The sequence below is a fragment of the Morus notabilis genome, unplaced genomic scaffold (assembly GCF_000414095.1).
Source record: "Morus notabilis unplaced genomic scaffold, ASM41409v2 Scaffold35, whole genome shotgun sequence".
In the NCBI taxonomy this organism is placed as follows: domain Eukaryota; kingdom Viridiplantae; phylum Streptophyta; class Magnoliopsida; order Rosales; family Moraceae; genus Morus; species Morus notabilis.
The window spans coordinates 1339024-1349062 of NW_010361505.1; positions in this window are offsets into that span (position 1 = coordinate 1339024).

Genomic DNA, 10039 nt, shown 5'->3' on the forward strand with positions numbered 1-10039 from the left:
TCTTACTTCGTCTAGGCTCTTCCTCCGTTTCCACATTTTCATCATTTTCAGAATTTTGACAACAATCTTCTATGATAGTCTCAAAAGTTCATTTTGATGAACTTGGCTCATCTTCCTTAGTTTTACATGAAAATACATGTTCAAAGAACGATGCATTCCTAGACTCTATTATCGTGTTCTTGTATATGTCAAGGTTTTCAGACTCGTGCACAAGGAACCGATATGCGGTACTATTATGAGCATACCCTATGAAGATACAATCAACCGTTTTCGGACCTATCTTCATCTTCTTTGATGTTGGTGCCATTACCTTGGCCAAACACCCCCACACTTTCAAGTATTTGTAGGAAGGTTTCCTTCCTTTCCACAATTCATAAGGGGTTTTATCGACTTTCTTACGCGGAACCTTCATATAAGTTAGAAAATCCGGTCCGAAAGACTTTTCTATCCTTGCCCTCTTCCTTCGTCTAGGCTCTTCCTCCGTTTTAATATTTTCATCATTTTTAGAATTTTGACTACAATCTTCTATGATAGTCTCAAAAATTCATTTTGACGAACTTGGTTCATCTTCCTTAGTCTTACATGGAAATATATGTTCAAAGAACGATGCATTCCTAGACTCTATTATCGTGTTCTTGTGTATGTCAGGGTTCTTGTGTATGAAGATACAAACACCCCCACACTTTCAAGTATTTGTAGGAAGGTTTCCTTCCTTTCCACAATTCATAGGGGGTTTTATCGACTTTCTTATGCGGAACCTTATTTAAAAGGTAATTAGCCGATAAAATGGCTTCTCCCCACATGTTCTATGGCAACCCAGAACTTATTAACATTACATTCATCATATTCTTTAAGGTACGATTTTTCCGTTCAGCAATGCCATTCGATTAGGGAGAATATGGAGGTGTGACTTCGTAAATAATTCCATGTTGTGCACAAAGCGCACTAAATGGTTCAACATATTCACCACCTCGGTAACTTCTTATCATCTTAATCTTTTTATTAAGTTGGTTTTCAACTTCTTGCTTGTAGAGAATAAATTTCTCTACAGCTTCATCTTTGCTTTTCAGCAAATATACATAGCAATACTTTGTGCTATCATCAATGAAAGTGATAAAATACTTATTACCACCTCTAGTTTGAACAAACTTTAAGTCACAAGCATCACTATGTATTAAATCAAGTGGCTCAGTATTCCTTTCTATTGTTTGGAATGATGACCTTGTTAGCTGCACAAATTTCACATTTATGTTTGGAATCGATATGAAATGTGGGAATGTGATCCAAGTTAATTAATCTACGCAAAGTATCATAATTAACATGTCCTAGTCTACCATGCCATAAGTAGAAGACTCAAGCATATAAACGGAAGACTCTTTCTTTTTATTCATCTTTTTGGGTTTTACAACTATGGCATTCATTTTCCACATACCACTTTTTACATAACCCCTTCCCACATACATTCTCATTTTAGACAAAACTATCTTATCGGCTTCAAACACCATCCTGAAGCCGTGCATGCTCAGCATTGTCCCGGATATGAGATTCTTCCGGATGTCGGGTGATAACTCTATGAAAATAGAGTTAATTGAGCATTTCCCAGGCTTAAATTATTACCTAGAGGGTAATTAGTTTTAGTTTTATCCTTTATTTTGTCTTGTTTGTAGTTTTTAGTTAGTTATGTTTCATGAATTCTCTCTCTTGTGTTTGGCGTTTAAAAAGAGCTAATCCGGGTGTATGTTGTGATTATTTTCAGCTTTGAGAAAGCATTGTCGTCTTGGAGGCTAGCAACAACTTGTCGTTTTGGAATTTTCAAGGAAATCCTAGTCAGCATTGCTGTGCATTGCTGCAGCAAGGCGAGCTGGGCCAGACATGCATGTTGCTGACAGTTGTACCTGAGCTGGAAGAATGGGCTGATTTTACCGTGAAGGGTGCTGATTTAGCTGCTGCTTGGAGGCTTCCTCAGGGGCTGCCACGTGTAATTAGGGTACAATAAGTACCTGCAGCTGCAAGAGAAGAAGGTGTCCTTGGTCATATTTTTGAACGCAGAGGCGGCTGAACTTGGAAAAGGAAACCACCTCCATTTTTCTGATCAAGTACCATTTCCAGTACTGAGGAGGAAGAAGAAGAAAACGTCACAGAGATTTAAACGTGAAGGACCATCTGTTGATGCAAGAGCAGCTAGAGGAAACCTTGGAAAAGGGGGATTCGGATTCTCTCATCATCATTTTAGTCTTTCTTATTCTCATTACTTTGTTTTTCTTGTTAAAGAATATTTACTCTTCTTCTTGAATCTGAACTTGAATTCATAAATATATTTCTATGAGATTATGATTTGTTGGCTGAGGTTGTTGATTTGTTAAATATTAAGTTGCTAGTTGATGTTGAATGGATTTGATGATTATTTCTTTGTTTATTCAAGTGAGCTGAATTTGTGCCTTAACTGTGATTGGGAAATCATAAGAGGGGAGTACAGCTTGATTAGATCTGGGAAGATTTAGTTGAGTGGAAATAACTTGAGTAATGCAAGTTCTTAGATCTTGTTACAGATTTTTGATCCACATGATATAGGAATATATTATGTCTTGCATAACCATACGATTTAGAGCTTCATTCTCTGATTTTAGAGTCTAGATTTACAGAGGGATTTGTGAGATTTAGCTTTAAGATTAGTAGACGGCGGATTGGAAAGTCCCTGGTTTAGTAGAATCCGGTTAACTAGAATTTTTCATTACTGTCCATTGCTGCAGCAACGCGCAGCGTGATAAAAGACAGTTTAATAATTTTAAGCCGCGAACAGTGACATTGGCCAATTTTATTTGCAAACTCCTTATTAATTAGTTTTTGTTTTTTTTGTTGTTCATTTCTATAGTCAAATTATCATTAGTTTTAACACCTTAAAAATCACTTTTAGTCTTTGTTTAAAAACTTGGAGAGAATTAACTTAACAATTTGATTTCAAAAAAAACACACAGTCCCTGTGGGACGATACTTGATTATTCATCATTTTACTACTTGTTGACTCGTGCACTTGCGAGATTCTAGATACACAATTTTAGGCAACAAGTTTTTGGCATGTTGTGGAGCTTCACTTCCTTGCCCGAGGTCATCTTCAAAAACACCGTTCCTTGGCCCTTGATCACAGAAGTTGCAGAATTGCCCATGAAGAGCTTCTCTCCAGTTTCCAACGGAACTAGATCAGCAAACTCGGCCCGGTCAAAGCAGATGTGTCTTGTAGCCCTAGTATCGAGCCACCACTCTTTTGGATTGGAGTCGACCAAGTTTACTTTGGAGACCACAGCAGACAAGCTGATGTCGGACACTTCTTTGGAAATGGTGTCCACAACATTGGCCTCCTTATCCTTGTTTCATTTTGGCAGCCTACAATCCACCGATTTGTGCCCAACCTTGTTGCAATTGAAGCACTTTCCTTGGAATTTCTTCTTGACAATTCCTCCCTTTGGTCCCAACTTGGATCCGGGCTTTCCTTTCTTTTTAGAGCTATCATGCTCCACCACATTAGCCTTAGTAGAGCTCGCGGTTGCATCGGAGAACTTCTTCTCAGACTGCCTATTGTCTTCTTCGATGCGAAGCCTGACAACCAATTGCTCAACGGTCATCTCTTTCCTCTTGTGCATCAGATAGCTCTTGAATTCCTTCTAGGAGGGGGGTAGCTTATCAACCAGCGCAGCTACCTGAAAGGATTCACTAATGGCCATTCCCTCAGCATGTATTTCATGAATTATCAATTGGAGCTCTTGAACTTGACTAATGACAGTCTTCGAGTCCACCATCTTGTAATTCAGGAATTGGCCCACTAAGAACTTCTTGGCACCCGCGTCCTCGGACTTATATTTATGGCCCAAAGATTCCCATAAGTCCTTAGCGGTTTTCTTTGAGCTATACACATTGTAAAGCCCATCAGCCAAGTCGTTAAGCACATAGTTCCGACACAGAAAGTCAGAATGGTTCCATGCATCAACCGCGTGGAATGCTTGAGCATCCACTTCATCCTCTCTAACAGTAGGAGGATCCTCTTTCAAGAATCTCGCAAGATTCAATGTTGTTAAATAAAACAACATTTTTTGTTGCCAAGTTTTAAAATTCAGCCCACTGAATTTATCAGGCTTTTCATTGTGGTTCACGGGAACCGAGACCGGTGAAGGCCGCGTCGAGGTCAAAGCGGGGGTCGGGACCGAGACATACGTTTGTCCCACAGGTGACGGCACAGGCGTCATAGTGTTGCTTCCAGTGGGAACAACCACGTTCATATTATCAGCCATTTCTAAAACAAAATTTCCAAGTTAGTAAGGAAATTATCAGAATTTCGAACAACCACAACAAAAACGTTTTTTTTTTTTCCTTTTCCTGAAAACGTTTTGGTCCTTTTTTTTTTATATATTCCCTGCAAAACCTCCTTTATATAAATCCAGATTCTGTTTTAAGATTGTTAGACAAATATAGTATGGATAATACAAAAGAGGAACAAGTTAAGAAAGAACAAAAACGAAATTCATACAATTGTAATTCAACCTTTTTACCAAAACTCGGAAATGAAAGTTGCAAGGATGTCGAGGCACGTGGACCACGTTTTCCTTAAAACAGATTCGTCCCCTCCGGCGAGTACTTGAGGTTACGTTGGACGTCCGTCTCCCAGGATAAAACAACAACAACGGTAACTCGATGCACTTTCAGAACCGTCCGGCGAACTAGAACTCGGACCTTCCCTCTATCACCAAACCGAACTACAAGAACACAACGAATTGGAAAAGAAGAAGAAGAACTCGTGGGAGAAGAACAAAATATGTTTCTGTGCAAGTGTCCCTCTCCTTCATGTGAAGACGTCTTATATAGGCTATGGAAAATAGGTTATGAAACCAGGAATTAAAGGCCCTTAATCTCCATTTTAATTGTGCATAAAACGTTTCCTAAACCCAGCCACAATAGACATCCAGGTTCATGGAAAAACTGATTCAATAACCAGCCTTTATCATCACAAATAATCTCAGAATTAAGCATCCCATTAAGCCTTCTTTAATCTCCATTAAGCACAGCATTTGCTAAGGCCAAACGGTTAAAAGCTGGAAGGGCTGAAGCAAGAATAAAAAATCACAAAAGTAAGCTCGCACGGAGCGGGTTTTCCGGTCCGGCATTCGTGTCCGCAGGTCGAAGGCGCACATATTAGGCCTCAAAATGGGCCTTTAATATGGCTTAACAAGCCATTTTTCCAACACTTAGGACGCCGACTCCTCATGACGACGACAGGTTGTACCGTCGAACTTACGACGAAAATCCTTCGGGAGAAAATCAATTGCCAAGAAAGACAACTAGGCTAAGCAAACGAAAACGGCGAGAGGAATGCCCCAAAAGGGGAAACCTGACATTGATAGTTGCGTGCAGAAATGGGGGATGTCTGCAGTGTAGGCATTAATTGCAAACCCTTAAACCGCCCTACGGGGGACAGAAAAGGGTTACAGGTACGCACAGAGCTGTAATAGGAGACTAATTGGCTGAGTGAACAGTTCACAAAGTGATTAGTGGGCTACGGTCTAGGCCTAGAAAGGCAGACCACTTGAGTGCTTTTGCCTACAAAGGAGACCCACCCAATGAAGGAAGCTTGGCTATAAAAGGGACAAAGCCCCATACAGGAAAGAAGTTCGCTTCCTGAGAGAGAAAAAACGAGAGAACAACAGTTGATGTAAATTGTAACAATCTCAAAAGGAATATTAAACTACAGTGGATGTAGCTCTTCATTAACAGAGTGAACCACTATAAATTTCGTGTGTTCTTCTACTTCAAGCATTTTTTCTCATGTTGCTCACCATCCTAAAAATATAACAAACACTTCATTGCATAAACTGAGTATACAGTCAATATCAAGCCGGTAATCCAACGGGATACCTAGAGGTGACCCGGCCTATTTCTGTTGACGAGATTTCACCGTCAACAATTGGCGACTCCACTGGGGACCGAACCAAGAATCTCTGGTTTATACGTTTTACCCCAACAACAACATAGTCAGCAAGCATGCCTCCAAGAAGAAGAATTGAGGCCATCAACCAAGGCAGCCAAATGGACGAAACCGCCACACATCCGGTGAATGACAGGATGGAGGAAGGTCCACCTCCGGTCAGAAATGCAGTCCCGCCCCCAGACATGCCGCGGCCGGACCCTGTGCAGATGCAGGCCCAACTAACCACTCGAACCGACCTGATATGTGGACTAATGGCCGTAGTCGAGCGCTTAGACGGAAGGAACTCTATGCCGCCTCTAGAAGACGCCCCGAGGCTGCTGGAAGCTGCCATGGCTGAAAACCACAACCCCGGTGACTGCTAACATGTCCTAGAAGGAATCAGGGACAGTGAAAATCATAGAGGCCATCCTAGGCCTCGACCTTCCCATTCCTCCGGCAGCCGTCTAAGGGCCGTCAGGCTCTGGGCTCCGGGCTCCCGAGGACCGGATAGCGAGAGGCCTGGGGAACCCCGAGGTACTACCCCAGAACCCAGGAGGAAACCCACTAGGAGACTCAGGGTCAGTACAGGCAGGCGGGCAGGCAAGGGGCGGACCCAACGTCCAAAGGGCATAGGGCGAGTGACCACTAGGAGACTCATGGAACATATGGCCAACCTAGAGCAAAAACTCACGGGCGACGTCGCCGGCCTAAAAAAGAACACAGGGCGAGTGGCCGAGGTGGTGAACGTCGACATCACGCCTAGCCGCACACACGACCATCCATTTACCGCAGAAATAATGGCGCCGTCTCCCTGACAAATACAGGTCGCCGTCGATCCCACCATATGATGGTCGAGAGGATCCTGATGATCACTTGGAGATGTACACAGGGCACATGCTCTTACATGGGTATGCCGAGGAGATTATGTGCCGAGCCTTCCGAAACGATTTAACGGACTCTGCCCGAAGATGGTTTCGGACGCTGAAGCGAAACTCTATCTCAAGCTGGGATAAGTTAAAGGAAGCGTTTTCCCTCCAGTTCATAGGGGTTAAAAAATATATCCCCCAAAGTAGAATCTGACGATGATATACCAGAAGCCAAATGAGTCGTTAAGAGAGTGGCTTGCAAGATAGGGAGAAGTTATCACCGCCACGATGGACATAACCGACCGGGAGGCCTTGATGGGGGCATTGTCTAGCATGAAGAAAATTACCCCCTTCAAGAGAGAGCTGAACCGAAAGCCCCTGTCTAGCTATAAGGAATTCCTTGCACGAGCGTAAGGCTACATAAACGCCGAGGAAGCGGATGCGAATGACCCTGAGCACAGGCCCAATAAAAACAATGGGACCAAAAAAGGGTCGATGCCAGCAAAGCAGGATGGAAAGAAGCGACGAGGTGGAGGAAGCGGGGACAAGCAGCCCGATTCGACGTTGAACACTCAATAAGCTAAGAAGCCGAGGCAAGAGGAGAACCGTAAGCCTCGACCGTTTCAAAGGTACGATTACTACCATGAATTAACAGTAGGAGCCGAGGAAGTGTTCAATCAGGTCGGCCGTGGGAATCTATTGCGCTGCCCAGAGCCAATGAGGTCAGACCCCAGCCGAAGGAATCAGAAAAAATACTGCAGGTTCCACGGCGACGTCGGCCACCATACCAACGATTGTGCCGATCTTAAAGATGAGATCGATAGAGTAATCCGCGAGGGAAAGGTGCAGGAGTTCAAAGTCGAGCAGAGACCTAGAAACGATGACCACGACGGCCAGAATGACGATCAACGCCGAGAGGAGAACCAGCGCCCAGAGGATCGAGAACCCGTCAGCGTCATACGAACTGTCCTCGGCGACCCCTGTATAGGAGGAAACTCAACGAGATCTCAGAAGGACTATGCCCACGAGGCCAGAAGGGTCTACCAGGAAAGGTTCTCGAGTGTTTCTGCTGCAAAAACACCAAGATTCAGCAGCACTGATGTGGTGTTTAATGAGGACGACGCCAGCGGAGTTCACTTCTCCCACAATGACGCGTTGGTGATAGAAGCCATGATCAGGAACCATACTGTGTGCCGGATCCTAATGGACAACGGGAGCTCGGTAGACCTCCTATACTCCGACTGCCTGGAAAAGATGGGGATTCCAAATAAGCAGCTAGAAAAGACCTCCAGGCCGTTGTACGACTTTATTAGGGACTCCGTCATCCCTCAGGGGACTGTCCGGTTGCCCATAACCGCAGGGGAGAAACCTCGACAGGCCACCGCAATGGCTAATTTTGTGGTAATAAGGGGGGCTCCTAGTACAATGCTGTGATTGGAAGGCCAACCCTCCAGACGCTGAGGGCAATCACCTCCATTTACCACCAAAAAGTCAAATTCCCTATGCCAAATGGTGTGGGTGAAATGAAGAGCAACCAGTACGAGGTTAGGGTTGCATACTTCGATGCCCTGCGCGGATATGACCAGCCGGGAAGGCAGGAGGCCATGATGGTTTATCAAAGCACCGTCGAGGACATAAATCCTAGGATCCAAAAGGAGGTCACATGGTCTCAACCCGTCGAGGAGTTGGTGGAGATCCAAGTCGACAAGGGCGAACCAACCAAAGTACTGAAAGTAGGCTCATACCTAACCCCATCACTTAGGGTTGAGGTCGAGGGCTTCCTCAAGAAAAACCTGGATGTCTTCACCTAGAATCATGCTGACATGGAGGGGATCGACTCGAAGGTCATATGTCATTCTCTGAACATTAACCCCCCATATCCCCCCAAGTGCCAGAAACGTCGATCGATGAACTCAGAGAGGTATGAGGCACTAAAAGAAGAGGTCGACAAATTGATCAACAATGGGTTCATCAGGGAGGCCCATTACCCGTGATGGGTCTCAAACCCCGTGTTGGTAGTCAAGCCTAACGGAAGTTGGAGAACATGCGTCGATTTCAGCGACCTCAACAAAGCCTGCACAAAGGATGGTTTTCCACTCACTCAGATAGACCAAATGGTCGACGCCACAGCAGGACATGAAATGCTGAGTTTTATGGATGCCTACTCCGGGTACAACCAGATCCCCATGCATCCAGCCGACGAGGAGCACACATCCTTCAGAACCAACAGGGGCTTCTACTGCTATAAGGTAATGCCTTTTAGCCTAAAGAATGCGGGGGCTACCTACCAAAGGCTCGTGAATAAGATGTTCGCTCAACAGCTCAGAAAATTAATAGAGGTCTACGTCAATGATATGCTTGTGAAAAGTACCAGGGCCACCCAACACATCAACCATTTGGGTGAAATGTTTGGTGTACTGAGAAAATATCACATGAAACTGAACCTCCGAAAATGCGCCTTTGGAGTTGGATCAGGGAAATTCCTTAGTTTTATGGTCAGTAACCGGGGGATAGAAGCTAACCTTGAAAAGACTAAAGTCCTGCAGGATATGCAGTCCCTAAATAAACTGAAAGAGGTGCAAAGGTTGACAGGGTGCGTCGCCGCTCTAAACAGATTTATATCAAAAGCGACAGATAAGTGCGTCCCCTTCTTCGATGCTTTGAAAGGGAGTAGGCGCTTTGAATGGACACCACAATGTGAAGAGGCGTTCCAAAAATTGAACGAGCATTTGGGCAAGCCCCCAATCCTGTCAAAGCCCATCCCCGACGAAGAGCTTAGCCTATACATCTCCGTGTCACAACACGTCGTGAGCTCCATGCTAATAAGAGAAGAAGAAAGGGTCTAGCTGCCAATCTACTATGTGAGCAAAAGACTACTCGACGCCGAGTCAAGATATACCGAAATGGAACGCTTGGCCCTCGCCTTGATTGTAGCCTCGAGGAAGCTTCGACATTATTTTCAATCTCACACAATACGGGTTCTCATAAATCACCCGTTGAGACAGGCGCTGCAAAAGCCCGAAACTTCTGGTTGACTTCTCAAATAGTCGGTGGAGTTAAGTCAGTTCGACATTAAGTATGTACTAAGAGCAGCGATCAAAGGCCAAGCGCTGGCTGATTTTCTAGCTGAATTCTCCCATAGACCGGCTCCCGCCACACCAGAAGAAGTCGAGAGGACAAAATGGAAGCTCTATGTGGATGGAGCGTCGAGTGATAACGG